At 41.1% G+C, this 14461-nt stretch overlaps 2 long non-coding RNA genes across 3 annotated transcripts in view; one reads left to right on the forward strand and one right to left on the reverse strand.

Moving 5' to 3' along the window:
• Window positions 1-14461, forward strand: part of LOC144288505 (uncharacterized) — a 683266-nt gene that overhangs the window by 590911 nt on the left and 77894 nt on the right. The window lies entirely within an intron of this gene.
• On the reverse strand, window positions 3863-14458 carry LOC144288502 (uncharacterized). Of its 2 annotated transcripts, XR_013356370.1 has the most exons (4): window positions 14391-14458; window positions 8644-8819; window positions 8493-8539; window positions 3863-8318 (listed from the first exon to the last, which is right to left on the reverse strand). It is a non-coding gene; the product is annotated as an uncharacterized LOC144288502 (long non-coding RNA). The 2 variants fall into 2 exon arrangements; XR_013356369.1 differs by having other exon boundaries at window positions 8493-8819.

Genomic DNA, 14461 nt, shown 5'->3' on the forward strand with positions numbered 1-14461 from the left:
CTATATGTATGTACAGGCCCGAGCGAGTCGCGCTGACTCTGTGGCAGCAGCGCTAAGACAGGCCTCGGATGGTGGGGGGAGGCTTTCCAGGTGGACTCGACAAGGACAGCAGAACCGTGGCAGTTTCGGGGGACACTTAATGCCCTTCCCTGAGTTCCCAATCTTCTGTGTATTGAGATGAGTGATTTCTGATGGGGTGGAGGGGCCTTCAGTGGGAACTGCCTCTGAAGGGGAATGTTCCCTAATTCCCGGAGGATGGATCTGTCGGAGATGCCAGCTGAAATCTAAAACTCCGGGTTCCGATGATTTACAAGGCGGTTCAACGAATGAAAATATAAAGTCAGAACTTTCAGTCTCTCGGGTCAAGAGGAAATGTTTGGCAAGAGTGGTACTACAGAGGCCAGGGAAAGAGATCATAATCTGCGTTGTTTTTAAAGAAACTATCATGCGTGAGACACTCTGCTAGGCTCCCGACACTCATATTTCATTCAATCCCCCAAAGGAATCAAGAAGTAGGTGTGTTGCTCACCCTCACTTTACAGCTGAGGAAGTCAGGTCTCTGTAAGATCCTATGACTTGTCCATGACCTGAAGCTCGGATTTGAACACAGGGCTGCCTGATGCTCCTCCAAAGTACTAGTTCTTTGTCCACCTATTTTTTTTTCCTAGCAGCTCCAGACCTTTAATTCATTGTCTTTTTCTCCTGTTTTGCTTTAAAATATTTAAACACACGCACGCACGCACGCACACGCACAAAGATAGAGATATGTATTGATATGGGAAAATAGATAATGAATTTGCTACTCATAAAAAAAAAAAGTTAAGTGATCTAAGTACAGAAAATTTCCTATCATTACTGCCTTGTACCCTAACATCCAGGAGGGGCATATTTTACTACTCTGTTTTTGTTGTTGTTGTTGTTGTTGTTGTTTTTTAAGATTTGATTGATTGATTGAGAGAGGTAGGGAGAGGCAAAGAATCCGAAGCCGACTCCCAGCAGAGCCCAACACAGGGCTCAATCCCATGACCCCAAGACACATTTTACTATTTTAAATGATAACTGAAGCTTTAGAATGCACTTAGCCCCATAAAACCAAATAATGGATGCTTATTAAATTTCGTTGTCTATCACCCTCTACTATTGTGTTTTTACGACATATTGTCTGTTTTCAGTGTCACTAATTAAAACGCAGATCCTTTTGGGGGAAGGTGGTTTTCCTCCAGGAGCCGCCGCTCCACACGGTGGTCCCCAGGAGCAGCGCAAGGTTAAAAAAGCAGGGACTGAACACAGTTTCATTTCAGAAAACATCTGGAAAAGGAATGTGGGGACCAGCATTAAATTTCTCCAAGACAGTTCCTCCTGCAAGCAATGTGAATTTCTTTCTTCTATGTGCACAGCTCCTGCTTCCCCCCAAGTATCTATCTTTGTCCTTAGGAGAGCACTCAGAAATGGGACTGCCATCTCGGGAAACACCCACAGCCACAAGCTGCCACTTGTGCATATTTCTTTTTTACCACCTAGTTGTCCTTTCTTCCCACCTCCTTCATAAATGCCTTCTCATTCGCATCCTTTCTGCAGATCCTTTTATGCTTGTTTCCCAAAGCCTTTAACATCACCTGCCCTTATAAGCTCCAGGTGATTTATGATTTAATTCTGCTCAAATTTCCATTCCATCCTCTGTTCTCCATTAATATGTTCAGCCTTAAGACAACCAGGAAATCACGTGTCCCTCCTTCCCACATATTTTGTGAATAATGGCATTTTGGTTGATCACTTCTGTGACCTGGCTTCTAACATCTAAAGCTCTCCAAATGCCAGGGCTCATGCTCAGATGCTCTCATATTTTAAATATGTGCAGAAGCCCTATAAATGCAATGACCTCTTTCTTCCTCTGTTACATTTTTGCATTAAATATCTTGCTCCTTTTTCGTTTTTTTCATAGATCTACATCTACCAAAATCTAACCTTCCCGTATTTAGGCACCTCTCCAGTTCTCATATTATTTTACATTATTGTTATAGCCATATTATAATGCTCCTATTATTGTTTCATTTCAGAGCAAAATGTAATCCCAACTGGCTTAACAACATTACCATTCAATTTCGCTAACATTATCTTCCTTGTTTCAGGGCAAACCCGTTCTAATACAATTCAAGAATCAAGTTTCTATATTCCGGGTACAATGTGATATTCAAATGCTTTCTCCTAGTCTTGTGGCTGGTCCTTTCGTTCTCAACTTCTTTTCAGAGAAAATGCTTCTAATTTCAACATATACGTGAATGTTTATATCAGCGCTATTTACAATTGCCTAAAATTGGAATTAACCCAAATACACTTCAATGAGTGAATGAAAAAAACAGTGGTACATCCACACAAAGCAGTACTATTCATCAATAAAAATGGATGAACTACTGTTACACACAACAACAAAGGCATTTTGCTGAGTAAAAAAATGTAAGTCTCAAAAGGTTACATAGCAAGTGATCCCATTAATATGACATCCTGGAAAAAAATATATTGGAACAGAACAAATCAGAGGTATCCAAGGGTTAAAAGCAGGGGAGAGGAGATCCTGATTTAAGAAGTCGACAATAGGGAAGTATCTGGCGTGTTGCAATTGTGCTATAATCAGGTGAAATAGTAGTTACCAAAATCTATGCATGTGTTAAATCCCATAGAACTCCTTGCCCCAAACAGTGAATACTATTTGAGGTGTCTAAGAGTACAGTCCTAAATTGAGGGAAATTAAGTTTGACTTTGTGCACAGGCATCCGTTAGCCCCAACTCATAGGTTTCTCCCCTGGGTTATAAAACCCAAGAAAGGAAGCACTGCCCTCTACTCTAGCTAAACAGTTTATGCTGCCAATTGCAATTATGCTTAAATTAATTACCAGAAGTCTTTCCAATTGAAAAACAAATGCTTATAATCAGTATCATAATCATATAATGATTATAATATTCAGATTGGAAACAATATGACTGTCTAGTTCAAGATGGTATCCACGTGAATCTCTCTCTCTTTTTTAGGTCTTGGGCCTTCCCCTTGCACACTTACAGCTGTGTATCTTTTATTACCTTCCCTTAGCCTGTTTCATCCGGATTTATTGTTATTTCCCATGTGCATCTTCCAAAATTCAATAATGTTTATTTCTTTCCTTCCATTAAATTGCAAACTCACTCAGAGAATAAGCAATATCTTAAAATTCCTTTTGTGTCCACCACTTTACCTAATCCAGTGCTGGGCACACCAAAATTGCTCAGTAAATACTTGCATTGGATCATTTATTATATATCTCTTCTGTCATCAGATGACCCAGGCCACTTCTGGACATTGTTCCCAGGCCAGAACCTGGTTCTCTTCAAAATATAGATTGGATTTACCTAGGACATACTTAGATATTTACATATCAGAAACATAGTGGAGGCCCTTTAATTTTTAATATTGTGTATTCTCCAAACTTGAACCAGGGTCCTTACTAATGCTTATTATCATTAGCTAGCATTTATTGAGCAATGATTTTGTGTCTGACACTGTGGTAAGCATCTTATAGTCATTATTGCTTTCATCCTGTTTGCTGCCTTCTGAAGTCTTAGGAAGATGACAGTCATACTGGTGCACATTTGAGTTATTAATGGGAAGCACCTGAACAGACTAAGTTGTCATTGGTCCCATGTACAGCGTTTCAAGCACTGAAATTAGCTGGCATTGACTTTTGAGTAAAAGTCACTGGTCATGAAATAATAGATGTAGATATAGACTAGAGGGTTGGCTCTTTTATTTTTTAAGCTTTGTTTTTGCATTTCCCCATTATGTTAAACTCAAATGCACACCTCAAATATCTCTTTTTAATGCTTTTGTTTATTCATTTTTTTCTTCTATGAGAGGAAGAGCACATCAAATTAATGGAGCAGTGGTCAGTCTTCATTTATAAACAATGATTTTTGTGAAATGTGTATTGGAACATTCAGGTATCTAGCAATTGATGAACACGTAACAATAGGAATTGTAAATTAGTAAATTTTGTATTGAGCATCCGATTTCTAAACTATTTATTCATTTAACAAATGGCAGTGTCATAACGAAAGGATGATGAAATGTAAAAACAGTTGCTGCTGAACTTGAAAATATCTCAGAAGAGTCAGGAATTAGACAATAGCTATATTTCACTCGAACTTCTTGGCATAGAAAAAGAATTACCACCTAGGAACATGAGAGTCTGGAAGTGGTGCTGTCAAATATAGTAGCCACTAACAATGTGTGATTCTTTAAATTTAAATGAACTAAAATTTAACATAATTTAAAAATTCAGTCCCCATTCACTCTAGCCACATGTCAAGCATTCAGTAGCCACATGTAGTGGTGACTCCCTATCAGAGAACAAGGATGTAGAGTATTTCCATGACTGCAGAAGTTCTGTGGGTGCCCCAGTGGACAGGGTGCGTGACAATGCGTGAAGGGAGAGCTGTTGTCCTTTGGAGCAAATCTGTAACTTAACTTATAAAGTAAGTTCAAAACTGTTCAAATTTGGAATTCTGTTAAGTAAATTTTGGTTAACTAAATAATAATTATACTCAAAATTGTGTAGAAGTACTCAACCCAGAATTAACTTCTGTAGTCACTAAATATATATGGAGCACCTCATAACTGAAATATTTTCAAGGAAAAATATTAAAAACTCCAAAGTTTCTAAGACTTTTAAGAATTTTTATTGATGTAGAAAATGTAAATCTTTGTAATTAAGGCCAAAAGCCCTTTTCCCTGCAAATAAGAATGCTTAAATGTCACAAGATGAACTGCACACTTTTATTTTGGTCAAAAATAATATCTGGCTACTTTAAAACTATCTTTAACTGTAAATTAAATTTCTCTTCACCAAAATAGTGAATTTTCCATGTCAGGAATGAAACTATGAAGGTATATACGTATACATGCCCTTGCCAAAATCAGACATTTGCTATTTTTGCATCTCAAGTATTCAAATGCAATATAATCTAGGATGTTCAATCATTTATTCAAATGGGGCTGAAATGTACCAATGCTCCCTCTGTAAAGAATGGCTTTGCTAAACAAGTTGATTTCCAAAATTGACAAATGATATCCAAAGTCATTTTTAGCACCAAATTCTAAATCGAGTTCCACTTTTTAAAAAAAGTAAATAAATTGTATGGAGATTTAGAAGGCTTACTGCTTAAACCAATGCAGATAGAAGTATTTACAAGTGTAGTTCATCCGTTTGTCAAAGTAAGGACACAGATTTCTACCTGGAATCACGTTAGCAATTTAATTACTGCATGTGCTTGAAATAAAATCGTTCTTTTTTATACGATTCCTTAATTTACACATTTAACATCATTCTAAAAGACGAACCTTTCCAGCCACACCCCAAAATAATGAGGTCGTTTATAAAGACACGATACATATTAAGGCAGCTGACCATAATTGGGAGGACTTAGAATATTATCATAATGAAAACTATAAAGTAATTTTGTCCAGATACAGCAATCTGCAGAGTTCCCAGAAAACTGATGGTTACTTTTAAGCTTTCAAAATTGAGGGATCCCTGGGTGGCTCAGCGGTTTGGCACCTGCCTTTGGCCCAGGGCACGATCCTGGAGACCGGGGATTGAGTCCCACATCAGACTCCCTGCATGGAGCCTGCTTCTCCCTCTGCCTGTGTCTCTGCCTCTCTCTCTCTCTCCCTCTCTGTCTATCATAATAAATAAATAAATAAATCTTTAAAAAATTAAACTTAAAAAAATAAACTCAAAATTATTTTTCCCCCAAGTTTGGGTATCAACATAGTTGTAATTTTCCAGTTTGAGAATAATGATGATAGCCAAAGAGCACAAAGTTTTAGGGTATGATTTTAAAAGTGAGTCCTGTTCTAAAAGTGAGTCAATATTAACATTATTGAGTAAGGGACAGGCAGGGCAAGGTAGGGAGAGACGGGGCTACAGGATCAGGCTCATGGAAGTCCCCAAAATGCTGAGGTGTAAGGAAGCCGGAGATAAGGGGACAAATGGGACCACCCCTCCCTAGGTGTGGGGAGGGTGTTTGGTTTGTTTTCTTTTTGTTTTATGAGAGTCGCCCATGACCAACAAAGAATCACCAGACCCAAAAAAGAAGCCATTAAAGATGGTATCACGAGTCCTTACTCACACGAAGCCATCACAAGGATGAGAAGGCCACAAGCCCCCCGGTCAGCTCCACATAAAAGACCGTCCGTGGGGCCCACGTGGGCAACCCCGCCAGGACCCCTCTCCCTCCTGAGAGCTTTCTCTTATCCTTGCTTAATAAACTCCCAGCGCTTTCCTCAGCCTCCTGTGTCCCGAGGTTCATCCTTGGACTCCACGGGACAAGAACCTCACTCTCCGGCTTCAGTGTTAACAAATGTTGGAAAAAATAACGAATGAGACTTCCTGGTCGGAAAATGTTGCTGGTAACGTCCTGTAACTCTGTGTGTCTTCTCTATATCGATCATTTCTCAAGTAATATGATTTCCAGAAGCCTCTTTGCCTATGTTATTGATTCACCAACATCTATTACTTTTGTCAACGATGAGGAATTATCTTTACAACAAAAAAAAGTCTGTCGTTTGCTTAGGAGTTCCATGTTTCTGCTCCCGCTGCCCACCTGCTCTTGCACGCCGACTACCTCACCCGCTAGAGCCCTCAGCGTGTCCAGCGTGGTTACCCGAAATGTCCGGTCTGACCATTCTAACACGCCTCCCGTGTTGTTTTGGTGCTTGCTCTGTCTATTCAAGCACTGTGGTTTGCCTTTTGGTGGGTCTGGTAATACTTTTTTTTTTTTTTTCTGTTTGTTTTTTGTCTCTTTTTCTTTTAGAGGGAGGGAGACAGGGCCAAGGGGCAGAGGGGGACAGAGACAGAGAGAGGGAATCTAAAGCAGACTCCACTCCCAGCATGGAGCCTGACGTGGGCTTGATCCCAGCCATTGAGGGGAGGCTGATTATACACTGGGGAGTTGGGGGAGGGCAGGAAAAGGGGGGTTTCAAAGGGATTTTCCTGTGTTAGAGGACCTATGAGATACCAGAGGCCTTGCCTTGGTCAAATGAAGGTTGGTTTTACTTTTGCCTCATTGAGGCAGCTGGGAGCTTCCCGGAGGGCCATCTCTCTGCCCCCCCAGTCCCCATCAGTGGGCAGCAGGCTGTAGGGACACAGGACGGTACCTCCGTTTCCTTGGGGCAACCCGGTTCTTGACAAAAATGCTTCGTTCTTCTCAATTGCTGAGATTTATAACCTGAGGGAGACTCGGGTCTCGCAGGCCGGGACCTCTAGAAGTTAACTACTTGCTTTTCCTTTCCTTGGCTTTAGGGGGCCGGAGGCAGTGCCACCCGAGCCTGGGGTGGGGGGTCCTGAGGTGTCAGCTCTGCTTTGCCCTCAGCCGGCCTTCTGGTCCCTCAGCATCAGGACGCTGAGATCACGGCCTGAGCCCAGGTCAAGAGTCCAAGGCTTAACAGACTGAGCCACCCGGGTGCCCCGACAGGCCTGGTACGTCTTTCTTGGCAGCTGGACAGAACTTACCAGTAGAAGGAAGTGCTCACTTAGGACTTTTGCGACGTGGCATAACCTATGTGGGGAGGAGAAGCGGGCACTAGGCCTCTGGCTAGAGCTCAGTCTCCTCGTGAGCCTTCGCCCCTGGACGGCCGACCTCACAAGTCAGGTTTGTTTTTCCTCCCACATGGGTGGGACAGGAGGCTCGAGTGGGCTGGGGTTGGGTGTTTCCCTCCCCGGGGGGTGAGGCTACCCCTACCCGGGCTTGGGCCTAGGTTAATCAGTGTCCCCGAGGCCAGGTGCTAGTCCTGGAACCCAAGGCTCTGGCAAGCTTCCAAAGGGTTCCTTTGCCCTCCCTCTGCTTGAAGTAGGAGGGATTTTTTCCCATTATTTACTGTGAGAATCTGGCACGATTCCTGGAGGTAAATCTCACAATCCTGTGGGCGCCCTGCCACCGGGTTCCCCTGGAGTCTGGAGCCCTGACGGGTCCACACGGAGCCTCCAGCACTCTGTCTGCTCCAGTTCAGGTTTCCCCGAAGCCCCTGTGTTTGTTCTGGTGGCAGTTTCTGCGTGGGAATCTCTGGTAAGCCATGACTCCCCAGATTTGACTTCTTTCCAATCTGGGGGAAGGAGGTTTACCCTGTGTCCTTCCCTCTCTTTAGGACCCAAAAAGAGTTGCTGATTCTTCGGTCTGTTCAGCACTGTACTTGTTAAGAGTGGTGACTTCCAGGCTCCCTATGATGCAGTTTTGGAATGTTGGTGAGGTCTGGAGCTGACAGCCAAGAAAATAATCTTAAGATGTCTTTGCTGCAAAAAAAAAAAAAAAAAAAAAGGTGATTTTATTAAAAATGCAGGGACAGGACCTGTGGGCAGAAGGAGCTGCGTTACAGGAGTGAGAGGTGACAGATTATATACTTGGGAACTGGGGGAGGGAAGGGAAAAGGGAGGTTTCTAAAAGGATTTTCATATGCAAAGACTCACAGGATACCAGAGGCCTTGCTGTTGTCAAGCTGAAGTCGGCTCCCCCTCTAGCAAGACATTAACGTTAATACAGTTGGAAGTTTCCTGAAAGATTGTTACTCGACCTAGTATTTGTCAATGGTTTGCAAGTTCTAAGGAGATTTCATTTTACCTGCATTTCTCTCTGTCTTTGTTTTAGGGTGGCCAGGGGTGCTTGAGGAATGTCGCAGGCTTCTACCTTGGATGGGAGGTTGGGAGGCGTCAGCTTCTGCTTTGTCCTCAGCTTGCCTTCTGCTCCCTCATCCCTTATATGCCGGAAACTGGAAAGGAGAAGTTTATTCTTGACACCTAAAAAATTAGAAACTGCTCAGGTATCAATTACTAGGAAAATGGCTAAACACAAGGTGCCCTATTCTCAAATGGAATACTCATCAGCCAGAAGGGAGGCAAAGTCACAACCTGCGACAGCATCGATGGAGCTCTACACAGGATGCCGAGCCAAAGAAGCTTTACTGAAGAGTATATACTGTATCGCTCTATGTAAAGTTCTAGATTCAGCACAACTAATCTAGGGTAGGGAAAAAAAATCAAAATAATTCTGAGGGAGGAAGGGGATTTTACTGCTAAGAGACAGGAGGAGTCTTCCCGAGTAAGGTTCCGTAGCTTGGTAGGGTTTGGGTTGCACAGATACGTGTATTTACAGATGTTCATCCCATGGGGTACTTGGGATCTGAGCATTTCACCGTATATAAATGTCATCTTAAGATACAAATACTAGACTCTGGCTAATATACATGCTGAAGTGTGAGGGGAAGTGAACCGACGTCTGTGACTCACCCTACAAAGATAGGCTGGTGGATGAGCAGCGATCTAGGGAGATGGGTATGTGGTAATGCGGGCATAAAACACAAGAAGCCAGGCAGAAAGCGATTATACATCCACTCGAGATTTCTGAATGTTTGAAACTTTCTTTTGGGGTAAAAAGGTTTTTATAGAAATTTATTAAACAGGCAGAGCTTTGGCCTCAAATTCAGAAAGACTGAGGTTTAAATGCCCGCTCAACTACCTCCCATCTGTGGCCTCATGAACAAGTTCCTTTAGCTTCCCTCAGCCACGGTTCTCCCTTCTGTGAAATGAAGGTACTGACACCTCGACTACGGGGCTGTGAAGATTTTAGCCAAGAGAAGGTATAGGCCCTTAGCTCCAGACGCCTCATCATTCCTTGAAGTTCCTCATCAGATTTAATTCCAGGGATCACCATGATTTGGGAAAAGATTTTTTTTTTTTTTTTTTTTTTTTTTTTTGCAGTGAGTTCGAAGTTTTGAACTTGAGGACGTCTACCGTTCTCTTTCAATTATGATTTCACGTTTGTACAAGTCTGTGATGATGTCATTTTTGGAGTAGGGTGGTGAGGTCCAGAGCTGACGGCCAAGAAAGAATTCTTGAGATGTCTTGGGTGCAAAAAGGTGTCTTTACTAAAACGCAGGGACGGGACCCGTGGGCAGAAGGAGCTGTTGCTGCTCCAGGATTGTCAAGAGCAACTGATGAGATGCTTTGGGGTTGGGGGAAGTAAAGGTAAGGGAAGTTCCAATGGGATTTTCATCTGCTAAAGGAGACTCGCAGGATACTACAGGCCTTGCTGTTGTCAAACCAAGGTTATTTTTTCTGCTGGCAAGTCATTGACATTAAGACAGTTGGGAGAAAAAAAAAAAAAAGACAGTTGGGAGCTTCCTGGAGGAACTTTATACTCTGCCTGCCTCAAGGATTTGTCAATGGGCTGCAGTTTATATGGACCTTTAATTTTATTGATATTTCCTTCTGTCTTTGTTTCCCACATCTAGCAATTTCTAACTGAATTTTTAATAATTTTTATGAAAGGCCTCTCTGCATTTATTTTTCTTTAAATATGTGCACAATTTACTCACCAGGACATTATTAAAGCTACCGCTTTGCACCCCTTCCATGCACTAATAAGATAACATGCCACACACTACTTTGAAAGTTCACAGCAAAATTGTAGCAGCACCCAAAAGAACACAGGAAGTATATTTCTTCTTTTCTTAAGATTTCACTGATTAATTTATTTGGGAGAGAGAGAATGAGCATGGGTGGGCACCTGTGCTTATGGAGAGAGGGTAGGGGCATGGCGAGGGGGTGGAATCTCAAGCAGACTCCCTGCTGAGCATGGAGCTTGAAGCAGTGGATTTTGATCTCAGGATCCTGAGATCATGACCTGAGCTGAAACCAAGAGGCAGACACCTAACTGATGAGCCACCCAGGTGCCTCAGGAAGTATATTTCTTCATCTTATACTTGATTTATTATTTTTTTCTCAAGATTATTTAAGCTATCATAACACTTTGTTTTTGTTTTTTTTTTTTAAGATTTTATTTATTTGTGAGAGACACACAGAGAGAGAGGCGGAGACACAGGCAGAGGGAGAAGCAGGCTCCATGCAGGGAGCCTGACGTGAGACTCAATCCCAGGACCCCAGGATCACACCTCGGGCCCAAGGCAGGCGCCAAACCGCTAAGCCACCCAGGGATCCCCCATCATAACACTTTGAAGAAGAAATCATTGAATGGAGGAAACTCAAGCTCTGAAAAATAAACCACTTTAAACCTCCAAAACAAGAAAAGAACTTCGAGATTTATTGGCCAGCAAAAATAAATAAAATAAAATAAAATAAAATAAAATAAAATAAAATAAAATAAAATAAAATAAAATAAAATAAAATAAAATAAAATAAAATAAAATAAAATATAAACAAAAAACAAAAACCATGTTCAAAATAGAGGGTTTCTTTTCCTTTCCTTTTTTTTTTTTTAATGATTTTATTCATTCACTCTAAAAACTTGAGACTGATGCAGAAGTGATTGCACAGAATTTCTTGAGTGAGTTTATGTGAGAAGTGCTCACTTCATGCTTGATCGTATCATTGCCACCATCAATTATACATCATTACACTGACTCCAAAGAGAAAGAACCTGCCTTGGAACACCAGCAGAGCTGGGAAACACTGAAGATTTGGCATGAAAAAGCAGATTTAATTTTTGTTGCTTTCTATCAGAAGAGATTTTATAGCAAGTAGTGTAATAGATGTACTTAACATAGTCATAAAAAAAATGTTTAAATTTGAGATTGCTTATCTTTTGGAATGAAGCCTTAGGGGAAATAACGGAGTACTTTTTTATGGTATGACTTTTAGGAATCTTTTAATAATGAAGAGGTATTATTAGCAAATTAAATGTTTTGAATATAAAATTTATATTGTCTTAAAGACACAGAAATTAAATTTAAGACAATTTGTATTGTATTAAAACACAGAAAAATTCTGTTTGGGTATATCTTTTAGAAGATTACCTTTTGAGGAAATCTTATTTCTCTGTGTCTAAGGCAAACTTCTTCAAAATGCTGACATTTTAAATTTTATTACGATTTTTATCTTTCCTTTTTCTTTGGTGCTGAAACGGTAAAACATTTCTTCAGCTTGGTTCTTTAAGCTAAGCCCCACTTTTCATTTGAATTTCTGTTCTCAGATATAATAGAACAATAAATGTATACTTAAACATATTCATGTAAAAATAAATAAGAGTAAGCTATATTTGTATATATTTCTGTTTAATCTAAAGGCTGCCTTCTTAAAAGATCCTCTCCCAAGGTTTGTCTCTGTAGAGCTGAGAGAAATCGCTGTAATACATACAGAACACCATCAATGCATTTTTCCAATGCTCAATGATTCTCTATACAAACAAAAAAAAAAAAAAAGGAAAAAGGGAATATAAAACTTTCAGTATGTGCTGTGCATATTAACAGCCTATCCCAAAAGACATTTAACTGTGAATTATATTAGTTCCTTCTAGAAGGTAGTTCCCAACTGGAGGTGATTTTCACCTTCATGGGACATTTGGCAACATCTAGAAGCATTTTTTGTTGTTGTGATGGGGGCAGAGAGATGCTAACTGGCATGCAGTGGGTAGAAACCAAGGATGCTGCTAGATATCCTACAATGTACAGGACAGTCTCCCAAAACAAAGAATTATCCATTACAAAGTGTCATTAGTTGTCGAAGTTGAGAAACCCTGCTCTAGAAAAGAAAAGAAAAGAAATTGAAGTCCAAGGCCCATGTAGTTCATTAAAGGTAGACAATAAAAGAACCGATGAAGGTGGTAGCCTACATAACCATCTACAGTTTTAAATTTTTTTAAGATTTTTATTTATTGATTGGTGAGAGACCCAGAGAGAGAGGCAGAGACACAGGCAGAGGGAGAAGCAGGCTCCCTGTGGGGAGCCCAATGTGGGACTCGATCCCAGGACTCTAGGATCACAGCCTGAGCCAAAGACAGATGCTCAACCTCTGAGTCCCCCAGGTGTCCCTATGGTTTTAAATTCTATCAGTTCCAGTTTATATTCCCACCAACACATACAAGGGTTTCCCTTTCTCCATAACCTCACCAGCATTTATCTTTTGTCTTTTTGATAACAGACATTTGAACAGGAGCGAGGTGATACCTGATTGTGGTTTTGATTTGCATTTCCCTGATGATGAGCGATGTTGAACATCTTTTCATTCCCAGTGACCATTTGTGTGCTTTCTTTGGAAATATGTCCGCTCAGTTCCTTTGACCATTTTTTAATTGGATTATTTGGGATTTTTTTTTCCTATTGAGTTGTATGAATCCCTTATATATTTGGGTATTAGCCCCTTGTTAGCTGTGTGGTTTACAAACATTTTCTCCCATTCCATAGCTTGCTTTTTCATTTTCTTGATGGTTTCCTTTGCTGTGCTGAAGCTTTTTAGTTTGGTATAGTTTCTTTTTTTTTTTTTTTTCCATTTTGCTTTGTTTTGTTTTTACTCTTGTTGCTTATGCTTTTGTTGCCAAATCCAAAATACCATTGCCAAGACCAAGGTCAAGGAGCTTACCCCCTACATTTTCTTCTAAGAGTTTTACAGTTTTGGATCTTACACTTAAGACTTTAATCCATTTGAGTTGGATTTTGTGTGTGGTATAAGATAGGGGTCCAATATCATTCTTTTGCAGGTGAATATTCAGTTTTCCCAGTATCATTTTATGGAAGAGAGTATCCTTGCCCCATTGTGTATTCTCGGAGCTGTTGTCAAAGATTAATTGACTACATGCACGGGTTTATTTCCAGGCTCTCTATTCTGGTCCATTGATTTGTGTGTCTGTGTTTATGCCAATACCATCTTGTTTTGATTACTAAAGCTTTGTAATATAGCTTGAAGTCACTGCAAGGTTGTGCGGAGGTCCTGAGGTCCTGGCAGGCCCTTGCCCATTAGCAATCAGCCTGTACTGACAATCATTCTCCCAGTCAGCCTCCCTAGCATCCACGCCACATGGGGGACGCGGGAACCTACAGGGCCGATGGGAGCCCTGGTGGTTGTAACGGCCCGCTGTTTCTCTGAAAAGGGAATTCCCAATTAGGGAAAATGAGTCATTCCCAAACCTGCAAACCTCTACTCCTTCCTTCCCAGTCTCTGGGCAGTTTTCCTGTGTCTCTGTGTTCGATAGCCTCTTCCCCTCTAGCCTCTCTTCTTCAAAAGGCTCAGGTTTGGGGGTCCAGGTTCACTCTTCTGCAGTGTATATCCAATTTTTCACACACCATTTATTGAAGAAACCACCCTTCTTGCTTTTGTCAAAGAAGAGAGGAGCCTTTGAGTTTAGGCTCTTCTGCTTCACATCTTCCCGGCTCCTCAGGCAAGATATCCCTGAACCTACCAAACCTACCTAGACTGGGAGGAGGGAACACTGCAGGGAGAACACATACTCAAATTAATATTTTAGTAGATTGTCCTTTTATACATAGATTATTTATGACTTCAGTATGTGAGCTTCACCAGGTGGTACATGCAGACTCAGACATCAATCTTCAAACCGCCCTGTCCCCAATTACCCACCTGTTGGCCAGGCGAAATTCAGGCTTTCTCACAGAACCCCAATCACGTGTGTGCTGTGCTGACAAATCAGA

This window comes from Canis aureus, chromosome 18 (assembly GCF_053574225.1).
Source record: "Canis aureus isolate CA01 chromosome 18, VMU_Caureus_v.1.0, whole genome shotgun sequence".
In the NCBI taxonomy this organism is placed as follows: Eukaryota; Metazoa; Chordata; class Mammalia; order Carnivora; family Canidae; genus Canis; species Canis aureus.